We start from the raw sequence: 10,000 nt of genomic DNA, 5'->3' as shown, positions 1-10,000 counted from the left end.
ATGATAGTAACGATAATAATAATGTTATTAATCATAATAATGATAATGATAGTAACGATAATAATAATGATAATAGTAGTGGCAGTAGTAGTAATGAAAAAAAATAACAATAATAATGATAATAACTATAATAATAACAGTATCAATAACAATAACAATGATAATAATAATGAAAATCATGATAGTAATAATGAGGATGACAATAATAATAATAACAAGTATAATAATAATAACAATAACAATAATAATAGTAATAATGATAAAAGTAAAAATGATGATGAGGATAATGATAATGGATTACTAATGGCAATGATAATGATAGTGATAATAATAAAAATAATAATATTAGTAATAATGACAAAAGTAAAAATGATGATGATAATGATAATGACATTGATAAAGATAATGGTAGTGATAATGATAATGATAATTATGATGATAATGACTGTGATAAGAATATCAACGATGATGATAAGCGATAATTCCCCGGTACTGAAATGATATTAATGCCGATGTACTCATACCAATTACTGAATGGTCTATGATACTATTTTCTATCCAAGAAACACAAACCATTCATAACCCAGAGTACTATCGACATCATATAAGTTCTCCGACACTTCATCATATTGTATGATAAAAAAATGAACAATTAGAAAATTTAGATAATTTTGCATGACATAAAGGACTAAAAGACGTTTCTATGTCCTTTTACACGACGTTCAATTTTCAAAATGTTGATCTTGTATTTATCAGTAGCAGTCACCTTTGTATACACATAATAAACAGACAAATAACAGGAATTACAGCAGGGGGACTGGCTGTAAAGAAAGAAATACTTGAAAAAATCTGAACACAAAGCCACTCAGACCATAAAAAGAGTATTAGTGGGGTTACTGTCACTGCCTACTAATTTCGCTCATTTTGCCTGGCAACGCAGCTCGCGGTGTCGGGAAATGGTTTGAATTTCGCTGTTTTATATTCGATATCGTCTCGCCTTGAATGCCTGATATTCGGTTTACATGGAACACACAGGTGCCTCATGAAGAAACTAGCTTCGACCATACCATGTTAATATTTATAACGAAAATTGAGATAAAGGCAAAAATGGTATATGAAAAAGATAATATCACTAATGTCAGTAAAAGATGATCACATATCTGTAATACTGGAATATAAACATAAATACTAACCGAAAAATCAAGAATAAGAAGACTAAATAGCGAACAAGAAGAAGCGTACTGACCACATGAACAACATATCATAATTTGAAATCTTTACTATCTTTTCACAATTACAACCATAAAGCACAGAGATAATCGACTCTCTACCATCATGATTGTTGTGCTATCATATAACATTCACTGAATTTTGAAATAAAGGCAGCAAAATCAGGGACATTTTTTACCTACATTAGGCTACCATTATGGCAACCACCAACATCGTTATTTTCCCGCCACTCTTACTCACCTTTCTCCTTTTCTATTTTAGAAGATCGTACCTAAGCACTCGATACATTTGACAGCACAATCTAGAACAATTTGTAACTGCATAAAACTTTGGCAGTCATGGTTTTTGGCCCCATATTAATGCGTGCGCCAAATCCGAAAAGGGTATTCGATTCTAAAAACTAAATTATAAGTACAATGAAGAACAGGAAATCCCATGAGTAGGCTTACGGCAGGCGGACCTTCAGATCCTATACAATTTTGCCTCAGGTACGCGGTGTGGTTTCGTCAAATCGACTGTATCATTTGTGATCATTATGATTGCTTTTTTTATGTATTTATTCTTGCCCTCCCATAACAATGAGGACCAGGATGTATGAGTGGATATGAAAACACACACACACATACACAAATACACACACACACACACACACACACACACACACACACACACACACACACACACACACACACATATATATATATATATATATATATATATATATATATATATATATATATATATATAAAGAGAGAGAGAGAGAGGGAGATGTGTGTGTGTGTGTATATACTATATATATCATCATCATCATCAGTCAGTCAATCCACTGCAGGACGCAGGCCTATATATATATATATATATATATATATATATATATATATATATATATATATATATATATATACATATATATACATATATATATATATATATATATATATATATATATATATATATTCATATGTGTGTGTGTGCAAACTGGAGTCCGTCTGCAGAGCGCAATCGCTGTCATGCCTTAATTACTTAGGGAACATCGATATGCCGAATACGGGTATTCATCATAGAAGATAATTGTCTAAATGTCTATGACGACATTTGATTTAATAGTTCAAAGTTCGTATGCTTTGATTTGCTACAGTCGGGCCCAATGATCAAACCGAAGAAAACGAGCTTTTGTGGCATGTACTGCGAGCAAACCAAAGAGCACACAAAAAAAAACATAATCCATTAATGCCGTAATGTGTCATTAGCCCTCGCTCGCGACACTCCCGACAGGAACGTCATTTGGGTGGTGGCTGGAAGGGTAATTACCAGCTCCCCCCCCCCCTCAAGGTCTGGCTTTCTGGCTTCCCGTTCCCCCCAAGGATCAGAGGCCAATTTCTTTTTTTCTGAATTGCACCTTTATAGCTCTAGTCGTAGCTTTAAAATGCTCCTAGAAGAGCTGATTAAAAAAAAAAAAAAAAATCTTTATAGGTGTACTTGCATTTCAGTGTTCATTGAGCTCGCCAACCTTCCCCCGTCCTCCCCCCAAAAATTAAATAACACCCCTATTAATTTGAAATCAGATTAATATCAAACCTTATATTGTATATTATATATGATAGTAGTGTAGATTTTCAATATAGATATTTTGCTGCTGGAGAATCTTTTTCACCTAAAGCGTCTTTGGAATTCTATAGAAATTCGTCTGCTAAACGGAAACAAAAGACGTCACCGCGGAATTTTTTTCCGAAGGCAGTATTTTTGTTATTGTGTATGACTTCAGATGTTTTGATGCAGAAGAAAAGTGTTTAAGACAATAACAAGATATTTTCCCATGCGCAAATAAATTAAACATGGAAATTGCTGAAACCATCCTGGTATAGATTAATATGGTGTGGTAGACCGAAAGTCATCGCGGCGGAAATTTCACCTGATGTCACCAGCTAGTCTTGTAGCTGGGCATCATCAAAGGCGGAGCCACACTAACATATGGTGACTTTAAACCTTGAGCCGTACAATACACACATTATGAATAGTCGTATACCTTTTGGGTAAATCAAGTTTACAAGTTTAATGTCGCATTTTCTTGTTATACATTGAATACATTTTCTATAAAGAGATGCGGGTGCATTTTATGTCGTTCATGCAGTGCAATAAACGAAAAAAAAGCAGGGAATCTTATGATCAGAAGAATTTGATCCTATATACTGTAACTGTATTCTAATGTTCATCTGTTTATGATAGTATATGGTCCAATATTATTTTTATGTTTTCTTTATCATCGGATGTCTAGAGAACGTCAGATATGCTGCTACGGAAAAGCTCACAGGCTCACAGTCCTGTCTCAGGCCCGTTCGATTTGTGCTGCCAGAGTACGGCAAGGGTCTGCTGCACGCCAATTTTCATTATTTTTCTACTAGAAAGGCATTGTGTGCTTATATTTTTTCAACAGAAATGGATTTCATATATTTCTAGAGCATTCTGTATCTAGTGAACAATGTAATAAACCATGCGTAAGCGATATTTTTTCCATTCAAAAAAAATAATTAAACTCTTCTTCGAGAATACACAGTATATCTATTCCTTTGATTTTGTATGTAGTGAATACAGCACTATAATAGTTTGAACATGTAATCTGTCTTTATTAGCTATAAACAGCAATGATTTTTATATGACATCTTTTAAAGGGCCACACGTTCAGAGAACCTTCTGATGAAAATGCCGACACGTTACCACTGTACTACGTTGGGGATTCACATATGTTAAGTATGGATAAGTCCGATATGCGAAGCTGAGTTTCGCTCTGGCTATGAGGAGAGTCTGCACTGTACCGACTAATGTTGACTTGTTCAACGTGTCAGTTAGTACTAGCTGACACGACAGAGCTTAGTCCTTAACCACCGTGGTGCCCAGCCACAGCAGTAACCTCCTGACGACAATTGCAATTTCTTGCGCCTGGGTGGGGCGCGAACCGCCGACCCCTCGGATGAGGCTGTCCACACATGGAGGTGCAGTCGTTTATATATAGTTCATCAGGGAAGTGTAGCACAATAGTTCTTGTTAGAAATAAGTGTTCAAAACATAACAAAAAGGCTGTTACAGTACATTATATATATATATATATATATATATATATATATATATATATATATATACATACATATATATATATATATATATATATATATATATATATATATATATATATATGTACATATATATATATATATATATATATATACATACATACATACATACATATATATATATACATATATATATATTTATATATATATATATATATATATATATATATATATATGTATTGTATATATGTATATATATGTATACGAGTAAATATACATGTTGATGATGATTATGATAATGATAATAAGGATAAGGGTAAGGATAATGCTAATGATGATGGTGATGATAATGTGATTATGATTATACTTTCACTTTTCATATAAAAACAATGTAATAAGAAAAAGTTATATTTTGATTGAATCTGGGGAATACATTTGAAAGTTTCCACAGTCTTCCGAAACGAACAGTGGTGTGTAGAAACAAAGTTATATATAGGGTTGTGTGTATAAAAGCTGTCAGGATTTGTTTCCAGTTTATTTGAAGTTCCAACCATGGTTTGCTTGTAATTAAATGCCGTGCCAGCATATCAAGGACTTTAATGTTTTTTATTGACTTTTTATGAGAAATTAAGAAAAAAAATCGAAATGTGGACGACAATACAGAGTTCCCTGATGCGTGTTTTGTAGCGACAATGATACAACATGAAACAATAGGCTTTATCAGCATTAGCAGATAGTTGCAATTACTTCAAGTCAGCTGGGGGAATAACGGCGCTGCCGGGCGTACGAAAATCCATCGAGTTTAAGTATCGTACCACTTGAAAAAGAACCAGCTGTTTCGTACACCAAGCTACCGTGGCACAACGACTTCTGTACATGTATAAGAAATAACGAAATAATATGGCAATTGAGATTTTCATAGCTTACACCTGATGTCACATCATGCTGGAATTGCGGGTTATGCATTACTTGTCCTTAAAACAAAAATATTTTATTGCATTTGCTTAAGTTGCTTAATTGACATTATTATTGTTAAAGCTATTATTCATATAGTGATGCTTAGCATTATAATGGTAAATGATGATCAATAGACATAATGATAATGATGTATAATTAAATTAACAATGTGATATCAATGCCAGTACGACAGCAGTAATGTTTATAATATAATTAGTACATTCATATTGCATTTATTAATTAATTTCCTGTTGAAGACCTGATGAAGCAATAGCATTAAGGCCTTCGGTATATTCATGTGTTTTCTTGTTCTTCCTGATGCAATTTGTTCGACATGAATTCCAAGATTGATAGGTAAATATATAGATAGACAGATAGATTTACATACTAGTATGATATATGGTTATACACATATATGGTGGAGCGGGGGAGGAGGGGGGTACGTGAATGCACGAGCATTCATTGGTTTGTGTAAACATAGGCCCCATAGGATTTGTTTATTTGGTGCTGAAATCTTGACCATACATTCTCTAATATTTTGTAATATGAATTGCCAGACAGATCATATCTCTTCAAATCCTTAGTATTCATTAATGACATTCGTGTGTTTGTAACTGTGATTAATACATAGGACCCGTGAGAATCCAAAATAAGCAAAGTATTCAATGTGAGACCAGCATTGGCCCTGAATCAGCAATTTTGCCAGAGTACAGCCTTTATAGGTCCCATAAGCATTAGCTCACTGGATTGTGGCAATGGGTAACCAATTTCAGAGGCAACGATTATTGCATGACATACCCTATTTTCAACATGGTAAGGAGCAATATAGTTCTTCATACCTTGTGAATAAATTAACAGTCAATGGCTTCATCTCAACACATAAAGCACAATCTGTAGACGGGAATTAGTAGCCCATGACATATATGTATTTACAAAACAAAGTGAGAGAGAGAGAAAGAGAGAGAGAGAGAGAGAGAGAGAGAGAGAGAGAGAGAGAGAGAGAGAGAGAGAGAGAGAGAGAGAGAGAGAGAGAGAGAGAGAGAGACAGACACACAGAGAGAGAGAGAGAGACAGAGACAGAGAGAGACAGACAGAGAGAGAGAGAGAGAGGGTGGAGGGGGGGGGAACATGTTGACAGCCTGTAGTTCAAGACAAGGACCACAAACAGATGGCACTCATATTATTTTCTGTTATAAGGTACAGGGAGCACATGTTGACCATGCCACACCTATAGGGAATTATCTGAAAACCGTTTACATCTGAAGGAGTGTTCAACTAAAGGGAAGCCTCTGACTTGTTCATCCTTGATATATAACAAAAACACTTCATGTATTTGTAAAAGTAAAGTATATGAAGGGTATTATTCTTTTGCTACATCCTCAATCTGATGATACTTTTTTTTTTTACAAGAATAATCGACTTGTGCCAATTCTAACACATGATACTTCATTTTCAAATAAAATTGGGAAAAAATAACAAGTTCTCATGGGATTACTTTATTAATATACATGCTTCTATTTCTGTTGACATTCATGCACAAGTTCTCACACAGACACCTACACACAGCCTTTACTATGGGACAAACATTTCCTACAAATCCCACTTGAATGTGCAGCGATCAATGAACAGTATCTACACCGAAAAGTAAAGAAAAGAAAAGAAAGAATTACCTGTCAAACAAGACATATTATCACTTGCACTTCACAAACAAAATGAAAAAATATATTACCCAAAGTCCGAGGGGATTCTACATTGCAAATAGAAATTACACCAAACAACATTCCTGTTCTCTTTTACACACAAGAAATTGCCAGTTGCTAAACTTTGTCATTTACAGACACAATAGTAGGCACAATGTAATGAGAATAGAGGTCTTCTTAATTAAGTAAAGTGCTAATCACATCATGTGGCAATAAATAAAGTTCTGGACAATAAACTCCATTAACAATCATAAAGATACATATCATGACTAAGATTTGTTTATTGTCATTATAGAAATATTACAGTCATCTAATCTTATCAAGGCAAATAATTATTCATACAAGGAATATATTCAGTCTAACATACTTTTATTTTACCCACTTGTCTACCTAAAGAACCTCAATTTTTTTTTAATAATGAGCTTGATGAATTGTTCAAAAAGAAAAAAGTGAAGAAGAAAAAATATTTCTTGAGTGATTAACAGTAATGATATTGAATATAAAAATCAATGGGAAGTAATAACATAAAAAATAACAATAACACAAAAGTCAAAATGTCAAAATAAAAAATATTACTCATGATGATTAAATATATGACAATAATCATATTGACATTTCCACTTATGAAAAAGTGATGATGATTATGGTGATCATGATAACAGCAATAATGATGAAAATACTAAAAAGAAAAGTAATAAGAACATAATAATGAAAATGATGAAAACATGAAAAATCAGAAACACAAATAGTTTAAATAAAAAAAAATTATAATCATAATCAATCATAGCAAATAAACATTCCCTATAATAAATAGTTTACAAGGTGACGGGCACTGGGATACTGTCGGATTCATTAAGTACAGCTTCCTCTTCCTAAAACTAACTACAATTTTTTGGTTAATTTTTTTCATAAACTAAAGCCTAAAAAGTACAAAGTTTATGTTCTGTCAATTTATATACATCTGCTACTTCTAATTTCTTTCCTAATACTCGCTCCAACAGCATTGATGAATCTTGGATTCTGGATGCCATGGAGCACCGTGGATCTGTACACTACTTTTGTATAGCACTCTGGGTTCTAAAACACTTGCAAATACTCTGTTTCAGCCTATTAGAACTTTCTCCATGCAAATCATATGAAATCCACATTAGATTTACAATATCACATCAAAATTTATTTGATTAAAAGAAAAAAAAGCTGATTCTTTTTTAAGAAATGTCTAGGTCTACTATTATTCACAGGTTGACAACTGGGGTAAAGTGGGCAAAATCAGACTGTACAAGGGAAGGGGAATAGAACATTTATTACAACTACCTGAAAACTTAAATAATGAGGCATGTGTATAATTTCAATGAATGTTGATACATCCTAAACCTACATGAAAAAAAGTTTAATATCACAACATACTCATATTTCTATATGTGATATAATCAATAATCTGAACCTTTTAATATACAGATAAGTTCATTGTGCACAAAAATACATGCACACACACACACATACAAATGCATATACACAATTACATATATACACACATGGTATAAATGTAAATGCACTTATGCACATGTGTGCATGTGTTATATATTACACTGTACACTAATAGCTCAAGATTAATGATATAATCACATGTGATTCTGGAAGATAAAACATCCCTTGCAATGAGATTTACAATAAAGCTATCCTAAACTACACCATGAAATATTTTGGAATTTGGTTACAAATTTATGCCCCTCATAGTTATTCCATCCTTCTCAGCCCAGTGTTGTTCTTTAATAAATTAGCTGCTCCATTTTACTCTTTGGTTTTTGAAACTTAGTGCTTATTTTCATTAGTACTCTCTATTTTCTTGCCAAAAAATTTACACTGTATGAATGACATTCCTCACTGAAATATAAATAATGATATTATTATTAATAAAACATCATACCCACAACAACCCAGTTACTGCTTGCTTCACCTGCTCTTGCAATATTACTACAGTTGCAGTTTACAGCAGTTAAAGCCACTATTACAAGAAAGGCAGCATGAGAGTGCAAAATATATATATATATTTTTTTGTTTCTGATTTTTTTTTTTCTTTTATAAGAATTTAAGCCAACTATAGTTAAAGTCCTATCACCAGCTAAAGATATCATAATTTAAAAGTTCTCCCTACTGCTAAAAATGTTGAGTATTCCATCTATAGTTAGACTGTTTACCTTTCATTTGCAAAAACTCTCTGATAAACAACTACTATATTCTCTGATAGCTTTATGTAGCAAACAAGAGAATGTTCTTTAAATCTTCCAGTGTTCAGTGTGCAAACAGCAGTAGTAAACCTTTTCACACACAGTTTGCATGGATGGTGGATGAATGCATAGGTGTTAACAGCTGTAACTGGCTATACAACAATGGAAGAAATCGGCCGCATCAATCACCTACAAAATCACACATACATCTGAGATTTGGGAGAAGCCTTGCCATTAAATTACAAGCATTACAATGGCTTCAGAATCAGGGACACTGGTGTTGCCTCTGACATTACATCACTACAGGAATTCTAGCAAAAGCTTTTATTATAATAACTGTCGAGTAATGGTCTGATGAAAATGTATCATCAGTAAATATTTGATACTCATAAAGAAGGAAGATGAAGCAACAGAAGTCAGAAATAAAATAATGCCAATATTAGTAGGCAATATAATGAAAACCAATTAAATACTACTGATTTCTATATAGGAAACTATATATATGGTTATTAAAAGTGGATTCTTTTACTCTAATAATATACTTTGGCTCCTTCTGCAAAATCAACAAGAAGGAATAAATCTTTTTTAACACAGCAAAGTGACTTAGATTCACATACTTACAGCTCTTAAGAATAAGGGTGCACCCAAGATTTCAAAATGGTTGTCAATGACTAAATAGGAGTTTAGTATTGATATAAAACATGCTGATGTCAGTAACGATGTAAATACAGCATAATCTCTATATTTCAAAAGATACCAGTAACAGAAACTGTTGATACCATAGACACTGACTAGATGAAATATGGAGTTAGTCTTT

At 32.9% G+C, this 10,000-nt stretch overlaps 1 protein-coding gene across 1 annotated transcript in view; it reads right to left on the bottom strand.

Moving 5' to 3' along the window:
- Positions 1-6,738: 6,738 nt before the first annotated feature.
- LOC113815365 (uncharacterized) overlaps positions 6,739-10,000 on the bottom strand; it is a 29,092-nt gene continuing 25,830 nt past the window's right edge. Inside the window, exon 4 of the mRNA XM_027367456.2 lies at positions 6,739-10,000. This exon is cut by the window's right edge and continues 1,787 nt beyond it. The gene's annotated coding sequence lies outside the window, so the exon portion shown is untranslated.

The sequence above is a fragment of the Penaeus vannamei genome, chromosome 16 (assembly GCF_042767895.1).
Source record: "Penaeus vannamei isolate JL-2024 chromosome 16, ASM4276789v1, whole genome shotgun sequence".
Lineage (NCBI taxonomy): Eukaryota > Metazoa > Arthropoda > Malacostraca > Decapoda > Penaeidae > Penaeus > Penaeus vannamei.
Note: the sequence above shows the minus strand (reverse complement) of the source record. Positions and strands in the feature narration are given on the sequence as shown.